Source organism: Myzus persicae, unplaced genomic scaffold (genome assembly GCF_001856785.1).
Source record: "Myzus persicae strain clone G006 unplaced genomic scaffold, MPER_G0061.0, whole genome shotgun sequence".
NCBI lineage: Eukaryota > Metazoa > Arthropoda > Insecta > Hemiptera > Aphididae > Myzus > Myzus persicae.
This window is the reverse complement of record NW_019101855.1, coordinates 414,799-430,229: the sequence shown is the minus strand read 5'-3', so window position 1 is coordinate 430,229 and position 15,431 is coordinate 414,799. Positions and strand designations below refer to the sequence as shown.

At 29.3% G+C, this 15,431-nt stretch overlaps 1 protein-coding gene across 1 annotated transcript in view; it reads left to right on the top strand.

Moving 5' to 3' along the window:
• Positions 1 to 429: 429 nt before the first annotated feature.
• Positions 430 to 15,431, top strand: part of LOC111030601 (thyrostimulin beta-5 subunit) — a 34,192-nt gene continuing 19,190 nt past the window's right edge. Inside the window, exon 1 of the mRNA XM_022310171.1 lies at positions 430 to 697. The gene's annotated coding sequence lies outside the window, so the exon portion shown is untranslated. The remainder of the gene's footprint in view (positions 698 to 15,431) is intronic.

Below are 15,431 nucleotides of genomic sequence, written 5' to 3'. Positions count from 1 at the left end.
GTCCGTCGACTCATATCTGCAATAATATTACCGTCACCGCGACCATCGCAAAGGCATATTGCGATTATTGTTATTGTTTTTGTTTTTATATCAATAGAGCTGCAGCTCGTGGACCGTATTTTTTTTTTATCGCCATCTACCGTCGGCGCCTACACGGCGACCGACCGAGTCGCAATCGTATTTCATTATTATGTTAATATTGTGATATTAAAATATTGTTGTCGTCCTCGGCAGCTGCAGTGTCGGAGAAAGAATGACGGACGAGAGGAGAAAAACAGAAAACTGAGAGCAACTGCACACGGCCAAACACATAGCAACAAAATGCGTGCGTGCATAAAAGTCTTGGCGGCGGCGGCGGCGGCGGCGGCGGAGTCGGAGTCGGCCGCCAATGGGGTGTCGCGAAAACGCTGTCCGCGCGCGCCGTCCGGACGCACACGACGAACAGTGAACGCACACCCCTTCGGCCGGCGGGACACGGGCGCGCGCGGCCGATCATCTATCGCGCGATCGTCGTCATCGTCGTCGTCGTCGCCGTCGTCAACAGTGTTTACGATTGTCGTCGCGAATTCCTTGGTCGTCGTCTTCGCCGCCGCCGTCAAATGGCAATCTGATCTTTCGACTTAAACACAATAGTATTGTTGTCGTCGGCCACTTACAATATAATAATATTGTACCGTAAAAATATTATAGTTCACAGGTCAGTAACAATAATATTATGTAATAATGACAGTAACGGTATATAGGGATCTGTGCACACGTCGATAGACAGATTGTGTTTACAAATTTAGTTTCTAAATATCATTAATATATCGGAGTGCATATATGGGTGCATTAATTATGTTACGTATTAATGTGAGGTTATCGGTGAGGATTTTTCGGTATTTTTTTTTTCGTGTGCGATCGAGAGGAGAGCGTCCGCTGGGACATTTAACTATTCACCACTTCAACAAATCACCAGCCAACGACCAGACGAATAACTGTTGAAAAATATGATTTTTTTTTTATAGATATTTGGCTGCATAGGTATAAGATCCGCTTTCAAATAATTTACAGTGCAAATTTTAAACATCGGAGTAAAGGATATATAGTGGGTACATCGCAATACAGTTGATACTTCTATGTATGTTTTAAATGTAAAGTTTAAACACAAGTTAATCGGATTTAAACAGTTGTTTTCTCAACTGCAGCTGTCAATTATTGTATAGCCATCGCTATCTGATTATTATATTATATTATGGTACACAGCTGCAGTAGTGTCTTTAGAGATTGAGAATCGTTTAGATAATATATACCTACCGGTGCGTTTACACAATCTATAATAGAATATTATAACAGATTTCTCCTGACATTTAAATCATTAAAGTCTAATTTCTTCCCTATTTACTAAAAGAATTGCCTCAATAATCGTCGTGTGTGTTCGACAAACAGTAATAAACAATTAATTGTTACCTAAACGTATAATTTTATCTTTAGTAACTTTCTTGTATGAAATGTGCAAATATGCTTAAGTATAAAAGTATCAAAAAACGAATCAATCCACGAGAAAACGAGTTTTCTCAAGTTGCAACCTATATTATATGACTGCACTGATTATTTTCACCTTAAAACAATCAAACGGATCATATATAAAGTTTTAATATTAAAATCTACGACCCATATTTATTTTATTATTTTTACGAAGGAAAAAATATTAAAACTTGATTTCGTTTGTTCTTGTAGGTATAGCATTTAGAAGACAATAGTATCTCAAAATATTCCAAAAACATTTTAATGATGATCATAATTTTAAAATATTTGAAAAAGATTATCATTTCTCAAATGCGATCCGGGTTGTGTACCTACTTAATTAAAAATAAAGTACATCGTATTATACAAGGAAGTATTATTGCCTTCCTAGTGAAAAATATAAGTGATATCTCATGTTGAAGACAGATTATCAAAGTTGGTGGCTAGTTGACAAGACTGATGACAATGGTTAAAATCTACTAGAAATGTTATGAAAAAAAGAGTACATAATAATATCATCAGCAAGGGAAATATAAGTACATTAGTGTGTAGAAGAAAAACCCTATAAAATATTCAAAGTTGACTTAAAAGTCAAGACATCTTTCGTGAACTTTATTTTTTTAATTTATGATTTTAGTATACAATACGTGTTAGTGTTATACTATTATTATAATATAATACCATCGGCGATATTACGATGTATGTATAAGTTGTATATTATTAATTTAATACTGGTACTATGCTGAACAATATTCAGGGTATTCATAAAGTGAAATGCATATTTTAATATTATTATGTTCTGATCATGTAGGTAGTTTTTTTAATAAAACAGTTTTTGTTCGAGGATTTAATATTATAATGTATTTATATACCGACTAGTTCACGATTAGGTTAGGTAATAGTAGGTTTTACTGTATTACTGTATTGGTATATTTATAGTTAATTCGTATGTTGTAATTTTTGTTAAACAAATTCTCCAACAATGAAAGCACAATGAAAAATGTTGTTCACTTTAAAACGTGCAAATTTAAATAGGACATTCTTTATACTAAATGCAACCAACTGAAGACAATTGTTATCATTAAAATACCAGCAGAAATGATTCACGCGTAAAACATCACTCGAGAAGAAATGTGGAAAACCACTATATAAGTTTTATTATAAAAATACCAGTGGTCAACATTTTTCAAACGTTTTCTCAATGAAAAAAATTTGCATAGCTTTTGATAATTATAATAATAATAATAATAATATGCTCTTATTCGTATCAAACGGTCACAAAGACGGTCGTCTAAAAATAATTGTCCGCTTACGAAACCAAATAAGTTGATTTGTATTAAGTACTTACCTAATATTATATTTTATGTGAAAATGGTTACGATGTTTATTATTTTTGAGTGGAGGGTCGAATGACTCAATAACACACAACATAATATGTCTGAATAAAACACATCGTTTATAACAGACCTTAGGCCAGTCTCGTGCATTCGTATATTTGCTCATACAAACGCTATATTATGTAGTCGTGTTATTCAAATTCGATTTTAGGCACCGTACCTATATAGTATAATAATATTCCGATAATATTATACAACTATGTATTACATCATATTATTATATAATATCGTTGTTCATATTATTTATTTACCTTTTTTTTTTTATAGTACATTCCTTATTGTCTATATTATAATAGTGATATATATATATATATACACACATGACTATAATATCTACATACAGTAGTTGGTACTATGTAGCTCATAGGTTTCTAGGTTTTAAAACTTTTTTTAACACGATTAAACAAATAATCACACATACTATTTTAGTGTAAGATAAGATGATCTTGTGAGTCGATGATAGCAAGGTGTATAATATTTAGTTTACGAGTTGATAATAATCATATAAATCAAGATTGATAAATAACAACTACACACAGCGATAGCACATAGGCATAGAACGTATTTATTAATCAAACCCATCGTGCAACAAACTTAACATTTTGAGCGGCATTGAAGAGTTAGTACCTATGCGGAAATTAGTTTTGTGGATATTTTTGATTTGTTTTTTTTTATGCAATGTAGAATTTTGTGGTTGGACATCTTCATGAGAATATTATCATATGAATATTGTTGTTTCTTATGGACAAGAGAGAATTTCTATTATTCTCTGCAGTACTTGAGAGTTGTGAGTAATAGATGTATGCATGTAACCATTATTAATATTGAACTTTTTAATTTAATCATATTTTAACTATTAAGTACCTTAGTATTTTAAATGCACTTATTATCATCTAATAGTATCGTAATATAAATTTCATTCAGATTGTGTAATATAATACTAAATGTACAAAATATATTTTAGTACCTAGTCGAGTTGTACATCACAAAAATATATTATAAGTCGTCGTCGCATATAACAATACGTACCCATCGTAAAGTGTAATGCACTATTATGTAGACATAATATTATTTTAAACAGCTTACCACCTGTACTGTTTTTAATTACCGCTGGAGTTCCGTTTCGTTAACGAGATCGTGTTGGCATTTTATTGTTGCGGTGCACGACATATTGTGACAATGTCAGGGAAAACACCGAGTTAATAAAAATATTATAGCTAAAAGTGGACGTTTTTCTGTGTTCAATTCGACCGTTTGCGTTCAGAAAGTTTAAAGTTGAAACGAAACAAAAATCACCCAAGTAGTAGTACCTACCAGACCACATAACAATCGCTTTGCGAGATCACGCGACAATATTAATTAATGATTGCTATGCTCAATTTATTCATGATAATAGCGTTGCATAACATGATATACAACTGGCCACGTACACATGACAAATTAATATTTCGTGGTAAGGGTTCTTTAACAACTCAACTAAATATTATAATATAATCTATTTAGTTTGTACTGTTTTAGGTACTTACCAATGTACACATTCATATGCGTATATAATTTCATGTACGAAATACTTATTTTCTAAATATTAGTTTGTACTATTTTTTTTAAAAAAGAAAACAATTTTCAGTAATATTTGAATCCCCCACCTTAAATCATCATCACTTGCAATATATGTCTCTATAACAGTAAATTATCCGCATAAAATGTGATTATGATGTTAGGGGTCAGAAAATTAAGGTTAAGTTAAGGGCTCGGAAAAGAATGTTTTTTTCGATTATTTTTACTACGAAAACATCAATTAATTAGTTTTTTAACCGCCAACTTAATCTTTTTACATGCAGTTCACCTTTGTTTCAATCGCGTTTTTAATATAATAGGGAGAACCTTGTAAAAAATTGATTTTTTCTATCTGATTTTATTTATGTTTCATAAACGTGTTGATTAAAAGTAAACTAATGATGTCTATAATTATATAGGTAAAAGTTCAATAACATTATACAGAGTATGTGTAACTATGTCACGGTTTAATTAATTAGTTCTTAAAACGAAAATTTTATATTAAAATAAAGATGGTTTAATTTAATATGTACAACCTATAATTAATGTTAATTTTAAATTTTTACTACCTCCCAGATCCCGCATGCTTAAATATACTTTTTATTTGAATGAACTATTTAAAAATATATATTGCCAGTTTTGTTAGTTTTTACAATAATTTTGATGATAAAAATCATAGATTTCAAGGTTATTCTATTGAAACCACGACTAACTAAACTACATTAATCGTTAATTTATGTAAACAATAATAGTTGTAAGTCAATTACAATTATTGATGAACATAATTACTTTTGTATGATTTAAAAATAAATAATGAACTATGGTTATAGTCACAATCACTAATATTTTGTAACAGAATTCAATTCATTATTATTTTGATAAATATTAATATTAATACTTGATTGGAAAAAAGAGACAAATCATTTCATACTTTTTATATTAGTGTAAAGCTGTTTAGTAAAGATAGTCACTTACCTGGGTATTCAGTTAATTTGACTACTAATTGTTGAGAGAAATTGTATCTCTTAAGCTGAGCGAGGAATTCATTACCTATATTATAATATTATAATATAATAATTAATAACCGTTGGGGTTTTTTTTATGCATATTTTTCCATATCAAGTGGAGTTCGACAAGTTCCTAAAACTTATTAGTCTCTGTGGCCGAATTTTCTTTTCAACCCAAACTTAAACTATGAAGTTTTAAACGGCGGCGTATCGTATAGGTAAAACTAGTACAATACCGCGTTGATCATAATATTATTATTGCTATTATTATGTAGAATTAAAATATTTGAAGTCGGCTCATTATAATTTCCTAGACATTTTCTTTCAACACGTTGACTACTCGATGCGTTCTTTGGTCTATTGGTTTTTATTTATCAGAAATAGAGTCGAGTGTTGTCAAATCTAACAGATCAATTACCTAATAAGTTGACGGCGGCTAATCCATTACTTTCCCGGAAATTTTTGATCTGAGTCATGATTGGAATTGTGTAATGGACTTGAGTACCGACGTACCTTATCTTGTTGGAATATAGTGTATTATTATCAGGATTGACGGTTAAGTCGAAATTGCCAAATACTATAAGAATTTAGAATATACACTTAGGTATGTTAGGAAAATGAGTAAAATATTCTATAGCAATTAAAAACTAGATCTATTGGCCAAAAATCTGTTACGAATTCAATGTTAAATGAAAGAATGATTACAGAGATTGGACGGGTACGACATAATAATATGCAAATATAACACTAATTATTTTACTCAACATACTTACTTAGCATTCAAATGTACTGTTTGATCACTGTAGAAAATATCGATCATCTTTTGACACTTATGTATTAAGAGCTTATATAGTTTCGTATACTACATATTTTAAACTTTAACGAAATAAAAAAATAAAAATATTATGAGAAAAACAAAAAGGTTTCTGATAATAGGCGTCAAAGATTAATGTTCTAATTAGTTTTAATGTTAACAGATACCATAAGTTCATATTATGGCTTATGTCTGTTATCGATGATTATTCGTATTAAAATAATAGCAATAATGGGCACCTAATCGTTTTTATAGTTATTAACAAACACCATTAAAACTTCACCGAAGTTACCCAATTATTTCAATGGAACGGTATTAAATTTTCAATCATCTATATTTCTAAATGTTTATAGCTGTGTTTTATAGCATTACGCTTTATAGTGTTTATAGTAAACTGCAATTTTAACTAGGTATATAAATAATTCAAGATTTCAGTAAATAGTGTGTATAAAAAACATTTAGAGTTTAATTTTATAAAAAAGATAACCAAAATTGACACATATAAGCATTAAGCAATGTAAACACTATCCAGTAATTTTTTTTACTTAAAAAAGAAAATATATAGAAAAAAATATGCAGTAAAATAGTTTTACTTTTCTATGTATACTCAGTACCTACGGCATTATAATGATTAAAAAATGTTTCATTCAACTACCAAAAAATCCATAATGTACGCGCGTCTTGCTATTGATAAACATTCGTTTACGAATAGACTTCAAAAAGATACGTTCCGACATATTACTTACTATACATCAATGTCTATTATTTCCTCTAAATGTTCATTCTTTATCTTTCAAAAAATAATAACACATTCGATAAATTAAAAATATTATGATATTATATTCTAGGCTAACGAACGGAAAACAAAAAAAAAAAAAAACGAATAAAACATAGGTATTTCATATGAATATTATGTATTAATATGTTGTCGTTTATTCTGATAATGTCTTGAATTACAATTATTATTGCAATTAAAATATAGTAATGGCATCTGAACACTGCAAGAACTATTGACCGAATTTCAGATAAATATTTTTATTCTCTAATATTATTGTCTAAACCATCCATAAAAGAAAAACATTTTTGTTCATTCTTTTTTTCTAACGAAATGGTTGAGCGTGGGCTCGTATTGTGTGTACATTGGGCGGATACAATTCCTCGGTCACCAGATTGCAATCTCTCTATTATTTATACGAAAAATATAATAACATACCACCGTGTAAAGCACAATGCACATACATTGTTCTCGATTAAAGTAGCTTGAATAAACTTTATTTCAACTCATCGAGTCTAACTGTGACCGGGAGTGGAAAAATTAGTACTAATTTAAAGTGACCTTAATAATAGTTTAAATAAACAATAATAATAATATGTAATTACATTAATAACAATAATAATAATATAATAATAATAATAATTTTATTAATATCATTCTGAACTAAAACGCTTGAAATGGACACATTACGTCTTATCGTTGAAACAAATTACTGATAACGATTCTAAAATGTACACAGGTCAGCATAGGTAGTTTTCAAGACGATGCCAATCTTTGGCTAGCCAACAATAGACTTATAATTAAATACCTGCGATACACAATAATCTACTCCCAATCGTAATTTGTAAGGACGATAAACCAAATACTGTTCAATGCGGCCACAATGGTACATTTGTGGTTTTAAGATGATTATAAAATAAAGGACATGGCCTAAAAAAAATTTATCCTTGACATCGTAGTATCGTATTGTTTTTATTTTCCATTTGGTCAACATAAACGTTAATACAACTTCAATGGAGGGAGAGGTCATGAATTCAAAGTATTCATTTTTAGATGATAAAATATATCCTTTATTGCAGTAGTTTTTAATATCTAAATGCACTATGCAAAGAGTTTCGAATCGAACGCATTATTATAGTTTTTTACAATATTATCTAGAACTATTATCTATATAACGCAACTTTTGCGACGTAGGATATTACAAAAAAAAAAAAAAATGAATTAAAATATAAATATTTAAACGTTTTAATCATCAGTCATCTACTTTCCGGTTTAGTCACACTCCATCTGGGCAGGTTTACAATGGTAAATTGTATACATTTCAAATTGAACGCTCTAAAGTCAACGATTATTCAAAAATAAATGTGGTTTTGTTTAGAACCAGTGTGATTTAAACTCAGGTTCTATTCCAATAAAGTGTAAATGAAAAAGTTCGCTATAACAACGTAACGGTTTTCACTAATTTTCTGGAGGCTTGCGCTTGACATTTTTCGAGTTTATATAAAAATAGCAATTTCCGGAAATCGCATAAAAATCACACAATTATATAAGCTTCGACACTGCTCGTGCGTGGAATGTTAAATAAATTAATGCGTATTATAGTATCATATCGATAATATTTTGATTACATAATTCGTTAAAAATGAAGAAAACGCTAAAAAATATAAATATCCAATTAACTCGACTCACTTGTTTCGTAAAAAAATATGTGGTTTTATTTATTTTGTACATTCTGCAAACTTGTAAATTGTAATTTCCTTTTTGCGAATCGAAAAAGATTAACTTAACTCGTAACGTTTGCCAATTACACATTCTAGCAATAGCAATTCTGCAGAGTCTGAAAGATCGTCTTCGACGACCTCTTCAAATTAGTAATCATGGTTTACGTCCGATGAACATTTTCAAAAGCGTAATTTATTTCGACGTTTTAATACAACACTTATTTGTTAGGTTTTTAATTTAGGTAATAAAAATAATGTAAACTTCATAATCCTGAAAGGTCACTTAAGTTTTGAAATTAATTCCTGAACTTATATTATACGGTACTAAATTTTTCAAACACAAATACATATAGATTATTACTATTGATAGTCATGAAACATAATATATTTTTTTACGTACATCATAAAATAAAAAAAATAGGTTTTAAATGAATTTTCTAATTTTTAGCGAATCCCTAATAAAATATTTTTATTTCGTAGATTTAAGACGTTATTCGGCCACTTTTGGATTGGTAATGATTACAACTATCAACTCTAAAAACATAGATCTAAAACGAATGAAATTTAAACGGAATATTTTCAAAAAATATTACAGTGAATAAAAAATGTTGTTATCAGTCTAATTTCTTAATTCTGTAATCTGTATATTATTAAGTCCAAACATCTTTAAAACATTGAATGCCTCTCCACAATGTTACAACAATTACATTGATCAACAATGAATACGTCAAATCGTTATAATATGATAATATTATAAATTTATAATCTTCTAATAGCAGTAAAAAAAAGTAGGGTTTTTTCGGCAAAATGCCATGGTTGTTTCTCAATTACTAGCTAGACGCGGTTTGGAGAGTAATCTCTGGGGAACGCCATTTGTGTTTTTACTTAAGGTATTAAAATCAATAAGAATAAAATATTATAATGTACTTTACTTGTTTCGAAGAAACCCTGAATGCAACCCTCTTAGGTATATCGTTAAAAGTACACATAACTAACAATAATGGACACTGTTTTTATTTAGTGTAATAATTTACGATGATCAAGATTATACAACCTTTTGACACAAATGTCGGACAATCATTTGACGTCACCGAATCCATCTGACTGATGAACATAAATGTAGATATGCGCACTTATTAGTTATTACGTGTCAAGTACTTGCCGGAGGTAGTTCTGGACAAAAACCCACTAGCACCTCTTCGTCTTCACGTCAAACCAGATAATATATTCCTTTGGTGCTGTGTTATGGTGATATAATATTATAATACATATACAAATTAAACGAACCACTGCTAAATAAGAGTATAATATAAAATTTAGATACCAAATGTTTTGACTTGAAAACCGTTAATCATTTGCAATATTATATTATCACGATACACGCCATAATATAAACTATATTTGATTGTATTCGTAATTCTAAATCAAGCTAAATCTTCACAAGTAGGTACACAGGTCCGTGAAGTTAGCCGCCTGACGTGAATATTTTCGTACCAAATTTTGTCGAAAATTTTTTAGTTTTCTGTAAGTTTGTGTAAGCACAAATTTTGGATTTGTAAGTTCAGCCGTTTTCAATTATCCACAAAAGCTTAAATCACGGCTAACTTCTGTGAAATTTGGCCGTTTTATCATTTCAAAGTTTTCGACCGAGACAAAATATCCAGCACAATATATGTACGTATTTTTAAGCAAAAATTTAAAATTTGTAAGTCATCCCTCCCTTAATTCTCCCTAAAAAGAAGTCTTTTTCCACTTTGACTGTGCCAAAGTATCCTTTACAATTTGTAAGTATTTGTAAGAAAGAATACATTTGTTGAAAAGCCCGATAATGCACGGCCCATTTCTTTTTAGGGATAATTAAGGGAGGGATGACTTACAAATTTTAAATTTTTGCTTACATATACCTAACCGTGATTTAAGTTTTTGTGGATAATTGAAAACGACTGAACTTACAAATTCCCAATGTGTGCTTGCATGAACTTACCAATAGGCAATAATTTACAAATTTTTGACAAAATTTGGTACAGAAGTATTCACGTTGGGCGGCTAACTTCACGGAGCCCGAATACACATTTTTATTATATTATGTGGGTTTAAGGTTAGATCTGTATTCGTATTTCGTATCACAAGTTCGATGTACTTACTTCGATATTTTTATTATTTTACAACATTAATAAATACACGCACGTGGTCTATAATACTAATTAAAAAATATTATACGAAAATATAATTTGAATTGAGTTTGGTATAGCACAATTTCAAGAGTGAGATTTTTTTTTGAAACATAATATTATACGTTTAGTGAACTGCAGAGGTCTGAGCGTTTGCAGAAGAAGTAACTACACCAGTAATTAAGGATAATTTTGTTTCAGTTAAATATATAATAAAAAATTATTTGCTTATGGTTACGAATTTTAAATTATATTACATTTATATGAATAATAAATACATACATACAATATATTCTTACTATTATATAACTTTAGATATATCATACGTCAATCATCGGAATATTTGCTTATCCAGACCACCCTTGACATTAATTAGTCCGGATAATCGGAGTTCTAGTGTAGTAAAAAGTAAGTAAAAAAATTGAAGTAGTGAACGAGATTTTCAATAAAGAATCTTTTGTTGACGATGTATTATGACCAATTACCTATTACAACGACTATTACATTTTCCGACGAACAAGGAAAGCAATCAGGGCATCACATTTCCCTACTTAAATAATTTTTGTTTTTTTATTTGTTTTATTCAATTTAAATGTACTAAACATATTTAAACGGGATTAGTGCATTACCAATACAAACTAGAATAAAGTCATTCTTATGAACGCAAAATTACACTTTAAACAATATTTTTAACTCAAAATAATTTGGGGGTGCTAAGCGCCCCATGACACCCTCGTATTTACGCCAATGGAGTACGGGTGCAACATTGATGAACTGTACGGATTAAAATTTAATCTCTAGATTTAATATAGAGGGTGCTTAAATGATGTAATTATTGGAAGGCTTTTTTTTTTGTAGTAAACAATTCGATGTGTAAACTGGGTGCCAATTTTTTAAATATACACCATGGTCATACATATTTGAATATTTGAACTGGGTCTTAGTAATTTTTTATTTGTAAGAATCGATGATTACCATGGCTTAGAAGTAAGAAGAGACCACGGCGAGGGGAGACAATGTCCACACTAGTGCGCTAAGTCTTCAAAACTACTTTTGGTTTTAATCACTTTAAAGATCATTTATAAAAATTATTTAATGTAGCTTTATGCAGTTTTAAAATAAGTTATTTTTAAACAGCGTATGTCATGTTTTTTTGTTTGTTTGTACATTCGTTATTTTTTATTTTTTTAAACGTTTTTTACTGCAACTTTTGCAGATTAAATAGGGTTGATTTCACGTATACTGGATTTTATTACAAACCAACTACTTTTTTATTTCCCACTATTCCCGGATATCTTAGCCATTTACGATTTACCCATACACATAATTATAAAATAATAATTTAATGTATTTTAAAATTAAAATTAAGAATAAAAATAGTTCAAATTATTAACTGAACACATAATATTTAGAAAAAAATTCTTCGACCGTCGTTCCATTCTTATATAATTAACTATTAACATTTGAAATTCGATTTTACGATAAAGCGTCGAGTGTGTTCAATTTATATATTATAATTACTGACGGAATCAACAAGTATTTGTGGAAAATATTATATTCTGTTATATTCAACTTTGTACGAAAAATAGAAATTATATCGTTAAGAAAATGCATTATCTCCATTTTTCACAAATAAACGCAATACAATAACTAATTTAGTAACTGGAACGCTTTCCCCTGGAGTCTTATCCTTAGGTAATTCTGTGGATATGTTGATTTTTTTGACAAGTGTCGAAACCAATTTATGAATAGCATTTTTTCAACTTAACGTTATTTTTCTACTTCTTAGTTCATGTGTTGTATATATATATTATATATATATATTATCAGTATTGTATTATGTATTTTTTATGTCGAATGTTAAAAATGGGTTTATCTGATTCAAAAACAGAAAAAAAATCAATGAAACTTCGATGCATTATTTTAATATACTGTCTTGCTAATCCGTATGAGTACGAATTTTCAAATAAAAACCCAGCCAACTATAGTTATTTGAATTTCGTTTTTTTTTTCGTACACACGCAATAATGTCATTAACTTTTAGGCTCTTTACCCAAAATTAAAAGTAAAACTCAATACACTAACGTACCATTAATATTATATTGTCGGCGTATTAACCTGTATGCACCATTAATTGACACGAAAAAACGAAGGTTTCTGTAGTGTTTCAAATTAAATTATTATCATTATGATCAGTCAACACAAAAAAGTACAACACTACAAATTGTTTTAGTAGACAGTTCAAAGTCAAATCGTCCATAATATTATATTCGGATCGTTTTATTAAAAATAAATGTCTCTTGGTGTGTTAAGAGTTCTTTTTCTATAGTTTCTATAAGTTGTAATATTGTAATATTATAGATTTTTTACTAAGAAGTATTGTCGTTAGACCCCCCCCCCCTTCATTTCTACCGAGCCAGTACTCTGTAATTGTACCCCCCCCTTATATAATAATATCTATGCACTCTAAGTACATAAATCTCGAAAAACTAAGCTAGGTATACTTTTATCATCTCGTTTTGAAATCTACTCAAGAAACGCGAGATAAATGCATGCATTGTCCTGTGGGCAAAGTATTTTTTTTTTTTTTTGATAATATATTTTTTTATTAAAAATCAATGATAAATAATTGTTATTTTTCGTATTAGTATAAATTACAAATACTTAATCGTTGTGCATTTTTCTAAAGTAATCAATAACGCAGTTTAATTTTGTTATTTTATTGGCAAAAGTTTTTGGATTTGTATTCATATTTTTAGGTTCGATAGGAAATAATCTAAGGTCGATGAATATAGATTACCCATTTTCTATATTTAGCTCACCACGATTATGCAATAATTTCCAAGTCTTCGAGATATTTAGCTTAATCTAGTTGAGGATTTAATTTTAAACTTTTTGTCTACAGTAATTTTTCTTCTGTATGAGTATTTTAAATTTTGCGATGTGACATGAGCCTCGTGAAGGCCACCTCTACTTTATTACACTGCTATGTGCCAAGAAAATGTATTTATGATAATGGTTTGATATTGCTCGGCAAGGAGTGAAAAATATGTGTGCTTAACTCTCAAACAACAACAACAACAATAACCACCATTATATTAATACTTGATGTAACGATCATTGGTCATATTTCTTTCGTAATACATTATTAATAAATATGGTATAATTATTGATGTTATTAACTATTATATGATAATTAAATATCTACTAATTTGTCCGTTTTAGAGTATCTACTTATATAATAACGATTACAATATATAGAGGCATTTTTTAACACTACTCCGAAAAATTAATATCAATTATGGGCACTAAAAAATGATTGTTACATGTTACGTTTAATGACTATGGAATTTAATAAATCACATAGGTAATGCTAGTGTGCTGCTTGTATGCGTTGAGGGCGTGTAATAAAACTTGGTATTTCCAACATTAAAATCTAGTAAAAAACGAATAAAAGAAAAAAACGACCGTGGACGATAAAATATTGTTTGAAATCAACAAATATCTTAGAATAACCATTTTATCAATGCGAGTTTATATTTTAATCTAAAATAAGGATTTCATTATCATTACAGATTAAACAACACAGTTAAAATTGATCTGACCTATGTGAGAGGGTATGAAAACTTGCAGTTTTTTTTTTTTGTAAAACTTTGAAATAATCTTCAAATAGTATTCTATCAATAACATGTTGTTTTCATTGGACACAAAACAAACGGATTAGCGAAAAAACCCGTTTTAGTGTGATGCATGACGGCCATAATATTATATAGTATCTTTCTAGTTAACACCACAACATTAACATCATTTGAATCCGATCGGTGATGGTGTAGCATTGTAAGTGGAAAACATTTCGAATTAAATGTAGGTACTTGAAATAAACGTTTGATTTTATTACGGTCTTAAGTAGGTACGTGAACCAATATCACTGAACTGTTAATCGTATATTTTTAAATTGAATTAATTTGTTTACCAACATTTATTTTTATTCTTATTCGTATATGTTCTGAACAGGAAGCTCCCGGTCTGATTATTTTCCAAAGACAAATAATATTTAAGCATTTAACATGTATCTGCTGTCTCAACTCTCAAGCAATACGCAGTATAACATTTGCAATTAAAGAAAACGTCGCTCCATTAAAACAAAAAACATAGAGTATCTAAATGTTTTTTTTTAGTTGATATCCAATTTCATCAAATTTTGATTATTTTCAAACATTTATAAAATAAATATATGACTGTGAACTTTTGATATTTTTCATTTGATTCGAGTAAAAAAAAATGATTTAATTAAATTTTCGAAGCTTAAGTATTAAAAAGTGTTTAGACAATGCTAATATTTATTTATCCCGAAAATTTTTGCAAGACAAGTTACTATAGTCTTGACCCCTGCCCGTTACGAACCAAGCGGCAATTTTGAGTCGATGGTTTTCATAATGTACGATTTGTTGATACGTGTTGCCATAACCGGTTTAGTTTGAGA